Source organism: Leopardus geoffroyi, chromosome B2 (genome assembly GCF_018350155.1).
Source record: "Leopardus geoffroyi isolate Oge1 chromosome B2, O.geoffroyi_Oge1_pat1.0, whole genome shotgun sequence".
In the NCBI taxonomy this organism is placed as follows: domain Eukaryota; kingdom Metazoa; phylum Chordata; class Mammalia; order Carnivora; family Felidae; genus Leopardus; species Leopardus geoffroyi.
In genome coordinates this window covers 40,627,856-40,641,023 of record NC_059332.1, presented here as the reverse complement: position 1 = coordinate 40,641,023, position 13,168 = coordinate 40,627,856, and the positions used below count along the sequence as shown (strand labels likewise).

Sequence of the window (13,168 nt, the reverse complement as noted above, 5' to 3'; positions counted from 1 at the left end):
TGATGAGAGTATGAAGAGTTTTCCTTTTTATTTTGTATATATTAAAATATTTACACTCACGGTACCAGATATCCCACCCCTGGCACTTGACAGAGGCTTTGGGGCTTCAAGGGAACCCCTGTGTCAGAGGAGACAACCAGCTCCTCTGGATCCTGTCAGAGGTTACCAGGAAGGCTTAGATTTGGGGGTAACCGTTGAAGGGGGAGGGATGGGAGAGTCAAAAGGTTGCAAGGAGACCCTCTCTCCTGCTTATGTAATTGCTCTAAGGAGAGAGGAGGGGAGAGAGAGAGAGAGAGAGAGGGATCGGGGCTCAGCAAGTGAGCTCCTGGCTGCTTGTCATGTGAAGAAAACTGATGTGAGCGACACTTTCCTCCTCTGCTTCCTGCCCTGCTTTTTTGTTCTTTGTGTCGTGAATAATGTGAATACAGGTTCCTCATACTTGGGAGTTATTTTTACAAGGTCTCCTCTCTGCTTCAGATGACTCAGAGCTGGGGCCTTCTCTTGAAGATGTTCCTTGGGAAGCGCTCGAGGAGATGCTGAACCCTGGGCGATCTGGGGGTCAGGAGTGTGTGCCCTGCCCCAGACCTATCCTGGTCTTTTTTTTTTTTTTTTTTTCTTGGAGCCATGCCCACTGGAGGGAGGAAGTAGTGGCTGGAGGGAAAGGCCTTGCTGGAGGCAAGACGGCTGGCGTTTGCAGGCCCCAGAGGCCAGTGGCTCTAGTCTAAAGGCATGAAAGCTATCTGAGCAGTGGTCACCACGCACCCAGGGAAAAGGATTAGAGAGACCTGTTTTCCTGTCTCCTGCTGCCCCTGCTGGTCCTGTGTTCCTAGAGAGTAGAGGCTGCGTCTTACTCTCCAGTTTCTTCCGGTTACTATGTCCAGCACTGTGACCCAGTGAACGGGTGTTGGGTACATAAATTCATGCAAGAGAAGCCCCTTAGCATGGGTAAAGCTGAATTACCTGGACATGCCCGTGGACGATGCTGGCTTCTCGATCCGCTCCAGAAGACACGCGTGCCCAGACTCTGGCATGTGGACTGGAAGTTGTTACTCTCAGAACCGGCATCGTCTGACCTGACCCCTCGTAACCGCTCTGAGAGGCAGTGTCTTCTTTTCAGTTTTCCAGGGGGTCAGGGAGATCGCCCCGGTGTTGTGCAGTTAGTAAGAGGCACGGCTGGATTCTTCTGCCCTAAATCTGCTGACTCCCTGGCTGTTTCCCTGACCCTGTGTTGCCCTGGGAAACCCCAGAAGTAGAGGCTTTGCTGCTTTTGGAACAGATTCCATGCCTTCCTTCGTTCACAGCTGTGGTGCCATCCTTCCAAAAGAACCGACCTTTTCCCTCCTGCCCTGCCTGTAGTGGGCGAGTGGGTCTCAGCCACTTGCTGCCCAACAACCCTTGGAAGGATTATGGTGGGAAGGCCCCTCTCAGACTCCTCTTCTCTGGCGGCTTTGGAGAAAGGGGGGGCGATTGGGGAATACTCGCTTTTCCCTCCAGATCTCCCCAACCCCCAACTCCCTTTCCTGCTGTCTTAGATCACATAGTCCCCATCTTAAAACCCAGGTTGACCATTTGGAACTCAGAATGCATTTTCCCATAGAGGTGGCTTGATCATGACGCTTGGTCTGCCTGTGATGTACCTGAGATAGAATATTATGGCCAAGTCGAGAGCTAGTATTAGTGTTAATGATTTTGTTGATTGATTGATTAATAATGTCATTGCCATCTGTTGCTTGGAAGCAGCCTCCTTACTGGTCTGTCCTTTTCCACTCTTGTCCTGTAGTTTGTTCTCTGTGTGAAATGTTAACCAAGCCCCATCTCTCGTCTGCTCGGAGTTGCCCAGTGGCTTCCTGTCCCTGCCGCCTGGCCCCTGCCTGCCTCACTGACCTCTCTACCAGCCCTCTCTCCCCCTCCCCCACGCTCATATCACCAAAGGACCTGGCACCCTCTCTTCCCGCTGCCTGGAGCTTTCTTGCCTCCTCCTACTGCCTTGCTCAGTCTTAGTTCATTCAGATCTCTGCCCAGGTGTCACTTCTTTGGGTGACCTTCCCTGTTCACTCTTCAGAGAAGTGACCTCAGGCATCCATTCCCCTCACCACTCTGTCTCCTAACCCTGGCTTCTTTTCCTTCCTGGCATTATCATTCCCCCACTTCCGTTGCTGGTGTATTTGTTTCCTTATGTACTCTCGGTCTTCTCTAGAAGAAAGTCAGCTCCACACAGGCAGGGACGTGTTTTCTTGTATTTACTCCTCTGTTTCCAACACTAGAAGAGTACCTGACACATAGTAGGTGCTCGGTAAATACTTCTAAATAAATAGATGCACGAATGAATGAATGACTATCTACACCTGACTAACAGGCAGACTGTGGTTTCCTGAGGAATTTACCACACATTCCAAACAACAATGCCAGAAATGAGTATCTGCGTCTCCTAGTCCTTAGGATTCCAAGTGCAGGGACTTCATTTTAAAAATGAGTTGAGGGGCGCCTGGGTGGCGCAGTCGGTTAAGCGTCCGACTTCAGCCAGGTCACGATCTCGCGGTCCGTGAGTTCGAGCCCTGCGTCGGGCTCTGGGCTGATGGCTCAGAGCCTGGAGCCTGTTTCCGATTCTGTGTCTCCCTCTCTCTCTGCCCCTCCCCCGTTCATGCTCTGTCTCTCTCTGTCCCAAAAATAAATAAACGTTGGAAAAAATAAAAAAAAAAAAAAAATAAATAAATAAATAAATAAATAAATAAAAATGAGTTGATAGAGGGGCACCTGGGTGGCTCAGTCAGTTAAGCGTCGGACTTTGGCTCAGGGCATGATCTCGCAGTCTGTTAATTTGAGCCCCACGTCCAGCTCTGTGCTGCCAGCTCAGAGCCTGGAGCCTGCTTCAGATTCTGTGTCTCCCCCTCTCTCTGCCCCTCCCCTACTTGCACCTCCGTCTCTCTCTCTCTCTCTCAAAAGTAAATATACATTTAAAAAAAAATTTTTAATGGGTTCATAGAGGGGCACCTGGGTGACTCAGTCGGTTGAGCATCCAACTCTTGGTTTCAGCTCAGGTCATGATCCCAGGGTCATGGAATCGAACCCCTCACCCAGCATGGAACTGCTTGGGGTTCTCTCTCTCCCTCTCTCTCTCTCTGCCCCTCCCTCCCACCTCTCTCTCTAAAATAAAAAATAAATAAAAATAAAAATGAGTTAAGAGATTATTTTGCATTCTGCATTCTTGACAAATACAGACATCTGTTTGCTTAGACAGTTGTTCTCAGGGTTCTGAATTTGACAAAGGACGGGGTTAGGGGCACTTTGGTCTTGTCAGTCTCTCAGTTTTACTCAGAATGGCTGTGTTTTCTTGAGTACTCTAGAGCAGAGTTTCTTACCTCAGCACTACTGACCTTTGGGACCAGGTCATTCTCGTTGTGGGGACTGCCTTGCGTGCTTTAGGATATTTAGCAGCACCTCTGGCCCCTGCCCATTAGATGCTAAGTAGAACCACCCCCCGCCAAAGCTCTGACAACCAAAAGCTGTCTCTGGACATTGCCAGGTGTTCCTTGCAGGGCAAAATCACCCGAGGTTGAGAACCACTGCTCTACCATATGCCAGAAGCCTCCTCCTCCCCCACAACAAAGCATTATCCCACCCCAAATGTCACTGGTGCCAAGGTAGAGATACTGCGCTCTAGAAGAATCCTGTCACACAAAGCTCTTGGTTAGCAGCGATGGAAACTCTGTGTTCTGTGCCATCCAGTATGGTAGCCACCAGCTCCGTGAGGCTACCGAGTACTTAAAATGTGACTAGTAAGACTGAAGAACTGAGTTTTTGCATTCATTTCATTTTAATTAATGTAGATGGAGATAGCCACTTGTGGCCAGCGGCTACCATGTTGGACAGAGCAGCTGGAGAGACCAGGGCTGATCACACTTTAGTGTGCCCACCGATCACCGGGGGCAGTGAGGCTAATTCAGCAAGCCTGTCCTACTACGAAGTGGCTTTGAACTCTCTTGTTTTCGTGTAATTTAGTGTGAAATTTTGCATCCTGTTGCACTGCAGAGCTAGGGAATTTCATTCCCAATATTTAAGTGTATTTCAGGAACACATCAGGTTAATCCTGTGGCTCCGAGGGTAAAGGTGGTAAAGCAGGGTGAGAGGACAGAGGTGTGTTGGTGAGGGAACACCATGGAGAGAACTTCATGAAAGAAATAGTATTCGTCTCTAACAATGAGGATTTTGTTTCCCTCTTTTGGAATTTCCTCAGATTTAATCTCTGGAATGGAAAACAACGTTTAGATGCTACACTGTATACACAAGCAAAGGGAGCAGGGTCAGGGTCCTACTGTAACTCTCTGGGCCACTGCAAGGCTGCTCTGGGAAGTAAGCCCAGCACCCACGACCTCCTTAAGTAGCGGTTCTCAGCCTTGGCCACATATTGCAACCACTTGGCAAGCTTTAAACACTATTGTTTAATAGGTTTGTGGTAGAACCCAGGCATCCGTGGTTTCTAAAGCTCCCCAGATAATTTTGATGTGCGATCAGGATTGAGAACTGCTGTGTGCTAGCCCACGAGATGCAATGGTGAAAAAAAAACACAAGACATTGCCCATGCCGTAGTAGGGCTTACAGTCTGACTGGGGACATCCAACTTGTGAATCACATAATTAACTAATTGCAACTCTCTTAAGTGTGGCTGCACACCTTATATTTCGGGAGAGTCAAAGAAGTCTCACTGAAGCTATAACCTGAAAGCTTGACTAGATGTTAATGAATGGGGAGCTAGGAAACAAGCATCTTAGCGGGATCGGTATGTGCAAAGGCCCTGGGGTAAGAAAGAGCTTGGGGTGTGTGAAACCCTAAAGACAAGCTGGCTGGAGCTGTGAGCAAGGAGGTTGGAGAGTGGATAGTGGCCTGCTGTTCACTGTCAGTCTACAGTGAGTCCGTCTGATACATTCTCAGTGTTCGAGGTATCCTGATTTTGATGTGAATGGCCCAGCTTCTGTGTTCTGGAATAACCAGGTGCATGAAGGCTGGATTACATGAGCTACCCCGTCTCACAGTGGTCTGGGCAAGATCCCCTCTTGCCAGACAGCTCTTTTCTCAGCCTCGGTGGGAGTGGGAGTGGGGCACCAAAAAAAGAGATGTTTGGACAGAGAATGAGAATTTCCCCCATAGCTTCCAGGCCTCCCCTAGCTGTTGAGGGAATGTGTCTCACTTGAAAATCAGCCTTTCCATGCCACCACTGTCCCTGCAATGGGATTCATTTGACAGACTGGTGGGGTCTGAGAGTTCTCATTGCATCGATTACTCTTCGTACTGTTGCTTAGCTGTTCTTAAAGTTTTATTTTATTTATTTATTTTGAGAGAGAATGGAGACAGAGTAAGCAGGGCAAGGGGTAGAAAGAGGGAGGGAGAGAATCTCAAGCAGGCTCTGCATTGTCCGTGCAGAGCCCAGTGCGGGGCTCGAACCCCCAAAACCATGAGATCATGACCTGAGCCAAAACTGAGAGTCGGACACTTAACCCAGGCACCCCTCTTAGCTGTTTTTAATTTTTTTTTTTTTTTCAACGTTTATTTATTTTTGGGACAGAGAGAGAGCATGAACGGGGGAGGGGCAGAGAGAGAGGGAGACACAGAATCGGAAACAGGCTCCAGGCTCTGAGCCATCAGCCCAGAGCCTGACGCGGGGCTCGAACCCACGGACCGCGAGATCGTGACCTGGCTGAAGTCGGACGCTTAACCGACTGCGCCACCCAGGCGCCCCTCTCTTAGCTGTTTTTAAATTAGAGCCACAGATTGAATCCTCCTCCTCCTCATTTTTCTTCTCCTCCCCCTCCTCCTCTTCCTTCATTTTAAAATCTGTGCCAATTTCTAATTTATTCTGGGTGGCATGGAGGGAATTCTTCGCACTTTGTTTTGTCCTGCTTCCCATTTCAGAAGTTCCCTCTTGGATATCCTGTGTCCTCTCTGCTCCCTCAGTGAGACCTTCCCTGACCAGGTCCAAGTGGGATGTGAGCTTTTCTTTTCATTTCAACTGCTTTGTGGCTGAGGAGAGCCCTTCCTCTTTGGTTTGAGCCTCTCAGTGCCCATTTAAAGTGTTTGTTTCTGTCCATTAATTTTTTTCCCTTCCCCCCAGATCTTTCAATCTTTGTCTCCCCACCCCCGTTAACTCTAACAACAGTGTATAAGGGGGCATTTATCACCATGAGTGTGCAGAAGGGAAAATGAGGCCCAGACGGCAGTGTGGGGCAGGGGAAAGACTCTGGCCTTGCCTGGTGGCTTGCTCACTGCAGATCCCTGGAAACGCACACAACCTTCCAGGGCTGTGTCCTCACTGGTCGTACAGGAAAGAGATCGTAAGATTTCTGTCCCCGTAAGGTGGCGTGGCAACGGAGTAAAGAGGAAGGGCTTCCGGGCTTCGTGTTCTGGCTCTGCCACTCAAGTTTTGTGGTCTTGGGCAAGTCAGCAGGCCTCAGTTTCCTACTTGTTCAATGGTCGTCCCCACAGTGACTCTGCAGGATGGTTGTAAATATCAGAGGTGATCGCTGGGAAGTCCCAGGACCATGCCTAGGCTTGTTGGGTCTTCAGGACGTGGTCGCTGTCCCATCCCCTCAGCCATCTGGGACTCAGATGTTTGTCTGAAGGAACTCTAGCTGTTAGTGGTGGGAGCCCAGAGCTCCTGGCTGGAGCTACCCATAAATCCTTGGAGGGGCATCTGGATTCCTCCGGTGCAGTTGAGCGACGGGCAGATGAGGTGGGGCTCAGTGAGGGTTAACCCTGGTGTGGAGTGGGGACTCTCAGCAAGGTGGCCGGGGACCATCGAGGGCACACACCAAGAAACAGTGAGTCATCAGGGCAACTGGCCACTGCTGGGTGACCCCTGAGCCCTTGCAGAGCTGCCTTACAGCCCCAGTAGTGGCTGGGAGATCATCTCGTGGACTCCTGTTCATGGTCCCATTGAGGGAGGGGCATGGCGGTCCCTGCTCCCCGCTCGCTGGCGTGTAGTGATGCTATACCACTCCTTATGCAGGGCCTGTTGGGAGCCAGGCAGTGTGCTGACTGATTTTGCCGATCTCCTTGAGACCCCTGCAAGGAGGCACTGCTAATCCCATTGTAATAGAAGAATAAGGCCAGGGGCACCTGGGTGGCTCGCTCAGTTAGGTGTCCAACTTCAGCTCAGGTCATGATCTCACGGTTTGTGGGTTCGAACCCTGCGTCAGGCTCTGTGCTGACAGCTCGGAGCCCGGAGCCTGCTTCGGAGTCTGTGTCTCCCTCTGCTCCTCCCCCACTCATGCTCTGTCTCTCTCTCTCTCTCTCTCTCTCTCAAAAGTAAACATTAAAAAAAAATTTTTTTTAAATAGAATAATAAGGCCAAGTGGCCAGTGAGGGGACAGGGTCAGATTTGAACCCAAAGCCCCAAAGCTCCTGTTCCATGCATGAAATTGTATAAACTTCCTTAAAGTACCACCCCCCAGGATGTTTCTCTAGCAATAATCTTAATAATGGAATGCTTGTTCACATTCCAGAATGCACACACTGTCTGTCTTCTCAGCGTTCACCAACTAATTTTTACTACTGGCCAAATTGAATTTAGCCAAGTCACCCACTGCTGAAAAGAAAATAGGAAATAATGCCAACAACCTGGTCGGAAATTGGAGGTAGAGAGCAAGGTGGCCCCTATTTTGGATGCCTCATGCCGGTGTAGGAGGAGAGAGAATTGCACCTTATGTGTATCTCTGTGCACCCTTTTTACACTCCTGGCTTGCCATATGTAACGTCTTGGGCACTTTTTTTTTAAATATATTTATGTATTTATTTTATTAAAAAAATTGTTTTAATGTTTATTTATTTTTGAGAGAGGGAGAGACAGAGAGACAGAGTACGAGCCAGGGAGGGGCAGAGAGAGCCAGAGGCACAGAATCTGAAGCAGGCTCTAGGCTCTGAGCTGTCAGCACAGAACCCGACACAGGGCTCGCACTCACGAACGTTGAGATAATGACCTGAGCCGAAGTTGGACGCTTAACCGACTGAGCCACCCAGGCGCCCCTTATTTTTTTTATTTCTGAGAGAGGGAGTGCATGCAAGCAGAGGAGGGGCAGAGGGAGAGGAAGAGAGAGAGAATCCCAAGCAGGCTCCACGCTGTCAGCACAGAGCCCGACGTGGGGCTTGAACTCAACAAACTGTGAGATCATGATTTGAGCCGAAATCAGGAGTCGGACGCTTAACTAAACTGAGCTACCCAGGCTCCCCTTCTTGGGCACTTTTGAAAAACCTGCACATCTAATGCTTCCCTTGACTACCACAGTGATTGAAGCATGGTGTGAGGCCAAGAACTGATGTGATTTACAAGCCTCCTTTCATAGCTAGAACATGCCACATGCTCCTTCCCACCATAGGACCTTTGACCAGGCTGTTCATTGTGTCAGCAGCACCTTTTCTCTCTCTCTTTTCCCTCCTGCCCTCCGTATTTTGCTTCACTAATGTATTCTTAGGGCTCAGATTAAAGACTGATACCAGTGACCCTTTTCCATGCTAGGTCTATCCCCTGTCACATGTTCATACAGCAGAGGCCATATTTCTTTAGAGCATATCACGATTACAGTTATTTCTAATTTGCTCATGTTTGTTTTTCCCGCTAGACTTTAAGCTCCACGAAGGCAAGGACCACGTTGGTCTCAACTGTTCTCTGCCTAGTGCCTTGCATTTGGCCTGGTACATACTAGTCATCAGTCACCATTGGATAGATGAATGAACAGTTGGAGAGATGGGTTGAGCTGGTTAACCTCACTTCCTCTCCCTTAGTTCCAGCCCATATGCTCTTCTTAACAGGGTAGGGAGGTTGTAATTACCTGCTTCTATGTCTGTCTTGGGCCTCTCTGTAGGAGAACCCATCTTGAGACGTGGGAGGCTAGCCCAGTGCCTGACATAGAGTAGATGACCAATAACATTTGACTCTCTGGTTGTCTAAGCTTAGCCCTTGCCCATGAGACAGCCAGCTGCAGGGACTCAGGCTGCATCAGGGAAGTTAGCCATGGAAAGTCTTGGAAGTCCGTCCCTGCTTCCCACCCCACGCCACGGGTTAGCTTCTGGCTAATGTCTACCTCTCCGGTTGCCAGCTACTATATTGACTTATTTGTGCATAAACAGTTATTCCCATAACCTTCCCAGCATACAGAGATGATGATATACAATCTTTATAACATCACAGACATCGCCTCAAAAGCATTCTGTTGCTATAGGACTGTTTATGATGTGCTTATCGCTAGAATTTCATGAGTGACAAACTCCCAAATTGCATATGATTGAGCATTTGAAGCAGGGAGTGAGGCTGTATGGGTTGTTTGCATTAAAAAAAAAAAAAAGACTTTGAGAAGGGAAGTTTTTCTTCTATAGACTTATCTTCTAAAGTTTAAAATAAGAACTACTTAAAAGCTGAGAGTTTAGAAGAACGAACATTTTCTCTTAAACATTCAAATGGGTGAAAATGACTTGTAATCTCTCCCTCAAGTATTAAGGCAATAGGCATTTAAAGGCTTTTTTTGGAGCTGGCTGTCACAGACAAAGGATTTCTCAATTTAAAAAAAATCATTTTTATGGCATTAAATAATAGGAATGAACACCAGCAGCCCTCTTGACATTTCGGAACTGATTTATTTTCCGAAATGTCCCAGTCCGTTTTAATAGATGACACTTTGTCCTTCCTATTCAGGGCCGTGGCTTCGGCTGGGGTGGCCACAGTTAGGGTTGAGAAGTTGAGGCTAGAGCCCTTGCAGGGCACACAACTTTTGACCAGGTTCCATGAGCCTCGTGCTCTGTAACTTGAGCCCAGCAAGTTCCACCGCCTCTATCTCCTACGCTTTCCCGAAGTCCCTGCTGTGGCCCTCCTTCCCGGAGAGAGGCTCTCTGATCTGATGAATTTGACATCAGCTGTACTGTGAGCCGTTCCGTCTGAACCCAGAGATCAGCCAGACGTCTTGGGAAAGCCCGACTCTGTGTAACTAACTTCTGCTGTAGCTAGCGATGCTGTTCAGCTGTGGTCTGTGGAATGATGGCTAGCTGCAAATCGCTTACCGGGCTGCGAGACAAGTACAGAAGGGGCAAGTAAGCACTTGGAAACCTCTGTACCGACTGGACGGGGCAATCGGTCGAATCGAATAGTTTGAGAGGTGGTGCTCTGGAGGGGCAGTTTTTCGCTTCATTTTTCTACCAGTTCATTTTTACTACCTTTGATAAAAGTGTTTTTTCATCGGCGGTGGGTTGGAAATTAAAACAAAAACAGGGACACCTCGCCCTTCCTGACAAGCGTTTTGGGAAGTCTTGTGCGGAGCACGCTCGGGCTGCCTCTGCTCCCCTGTGGGACAGGTAGGCTGTTGAATGAATTTGGGGAAATCACAGCACTTACCAAATTATATTGTAATGAAATGTGCACCCCCCCCCCCACCTCTCTCTCTTGCTAAACCGTTTTTTTGAGAACAGTGAATACATCTAATTCATCTTTGTCGCCTTGTTCCTCATACCCCCGCGTGGCACATTATGGGGCACGGGAAATGTTTGTCTCATCCATGCCCGCTCCCCGAGGACATGAGAGTGAGTGAGGCCAGCTTCAGGAACTCCCTGGGCTTTTGGTTGGTATCCCCTGCAGGCTGGTGATGGAGAGCTAGGAGCGAACGATGAAGGAGTGATCTTTCCTGCTCTTTCCCCCCACAGAACCAGGCCTCCTCTTCCCACCTGCCCAGCAGCATGAGAGCAGCATGACTGGCCGACCACAGGAGAAGCCCCCAGAGCCAAGCCCCCAACTCAACCATCTGCTGCGGAGGTCAAGGTGAGCTTGCTTCCCTTCTCCTGGAAGGTTCAGGCATTGTTATTCTAACTAATTCTCTATGCTCTTGTGATCTCGCAGCTTGTGCTGGGAGAATGGGGTTTACTGGCACATGGGTAGGCTTAGAAAGTGCATGTCAGCCTGGCAGGGCAAAGCATGCCCATTGTAGGTAATAGACAGGCCATTGGTGGAACAGAAATGACGCTGGATTGAGTATTTAGGGCCTCAAGCTCTCATTAGTCCTCTACGACCTCCTGAATCTGGGACCTTTGGCAGATCTCTTAGGACTTGTAGAGCCAGGGAAATTTGGGTGAAGGAATCTCTGGAAGAATGGCATTGGAAGGACCGTCGCTCCGTGGTCTGGGACTCCCAAGACATCCCAGACAGACTCCTGTCCCACATAGGGTCGTAAGGGGTCTTAGAAGATCACCCAGGCCAATTCCTAACCAGTGTTGAGCAGTGGTTGGAAAACTCTTCCTGGTTTGGGACAAATTCTTCTCTGTAATTCCTGTCTGCCCTTCTCTGCTCTGCCATTTGGAACCACAAAGACTGGACTTCCAGAAACTCTTCCGTGTGACTCTCTTCACATTTGAAGATGGCTGTCATGACTTTGCTTTCCTTGCTTGTATCCATTCTCCCTAGAGACTGGCACCACTCACCTTGTCCTCTTGTCCCTCTCCATGTTGGAAAGGGCTCCCGTGTTGGCCCTGCCACTCGCCAGCCTGTGCTGTACTCAACGGAGAAGCCTCCGTTCATCATTCTTTCTTCACTCCATTTAAAGAGCCTCCTTGGGAGGAAGGGAAGCAAAAATAATATGAAAACGGGGAGAGGAACAAAACAGAAGAGATCCTTAAATACAGAGAACAAACTGAGGGCTGCTGGAAGGGCTGTGGGTGGGGGGATGAGCTAAATTGGCAAGGGGCATTAAGGAAGACACTTGTTGGGATGAGCACTGGGTGTTATACATAGGGGATGAGTCACTGGAATCTACTCCTGAAATCATTATAACACTATATGCTAACTAACTTGGATGTAAATTTTAAAAATAAATAAAATAAAAATTTAAAAAATAAAGAGCCTCCTTTGGGACAGTCACTGTGCTAGACGTGAAGTACATCAAGACAGAATAGGTTTGGATCCTTGGAGAGAGTTTGAAATAAGCATTGAACCCCTTCTGTGTGCTCCTTTTTTATAGATTATCTCTTTTCAACTTTTTTCTCAAATGTTCCATGAGTGCTTGAAAAACCTGTGTATTCTATAATTAGTGGATATAGTTTTCTGTCTATGATCATCAAAATAAATTAGTCTGTTATACTTTTCAGATCATCTATAATACGTCCTTTTCTTGTCCAGTGACTCTATCGATTATCGATATTATCTTAAAAATCTCCCATTGGATTTGTCAGTTTCTCCTTGTAGTGCTGAAATTTTTCTTTTACATGTTTTAAGGCAGTGCTGTTTAGAATCAGTGTGTATTATTGGTGAATTCAGATACGTTTGTACCACCTTTATATACTTGCAACTTTTTCTGCTCTTTCTTCTAGATTGAGGTGTTTTTCTCCCTCGTTCCATTTTCCGTCGTCTTATTTGGAAGTTACACACTCTGATCTTTCAGTAGTTACTCCAGCTGTTATAACTGGCGTACTTACCGAAGGCTAAAATTAATCTGGGTCTTCATCTTCCTCCCCAACAATGCAAGAACCAGACAGTAGTTCAATTCTAGTTCAGTGCCTCTCCCAACTTATATACAATTATTTTATTATTTTTTAACATTTTATATAGTTTTGAGAGACAGAGCGAGACACAGCACGAGTCGAGGAGGGGCAGAGAGAGGCAGAAACACAGAATCTAAAGCAGGCCCCAGAGGCTCTGAGTTGTCAGCACAGAGCCTGACGCAGGCCTCGAACTCACGGACCATGAGATCATGACCTGAGCCGAAGTCCGACGCTTAACCGACTGAGCCACCCAGGCTCCCCTACAATTATTTAAAAAAAAAATTTTTTTTAATGGTTATTTATTTTGGGGAGAGAGAGAGAGACAGAGTGTGAGCAGGGAGGGGCAGACAGAGGGAGACACAGAATCTGAAGCAGGCTCCAGGCTCTGAGCTGTCAGTGCAGAGCCCGAAGCACGGCTCGAACCCATGAACTGAAAAATCATGATCCGAGCCGAAGTTGGGTGCTCAACCAACTAAGCCACCCAGGTGCCCCTATACAATTATTATGCTGTGCTTTCATTCTGTCCTGGTTTTTTCCCCTACCAGTCAGACATCGTTGTTTTATATAGTAAGTGTTGATACGGATATACCTACATACTTACCATTATCTTTTCTTACCCTTGTTTCATGAATCTGAGGTCATTTTCCTTCTGCATGAAATAAAT

At 48.0% G+C, this 13,168-nt stretch overlaps 1 protein-coding gene across 15 annotated transcripts in view; it reads left to right on the top strand.

Annotated features, from left to right (window-relative positions):
* TRERF1 (transcriptional regulating factor 1) overlaps nucleotides 1-13,168 on the top strand; it is a 208,907-nt gene that overhangs the window by 130,204 nt on the left and 65,535 nt on the right. For all 15 annotated transcript variants that reach the window (XM_045498221.1, XM_045498219.1, XM_045498218.1 and 12 more), the window contains one exon: nucleotides 10,678-10,792. The gene's annotated coding sequence lies outside the window, so the exon portion shown is untranslated. The remainder of the gene's footprint in view (nucleotides 1-10,677; nucleotides 10,793-13,168) is intronic.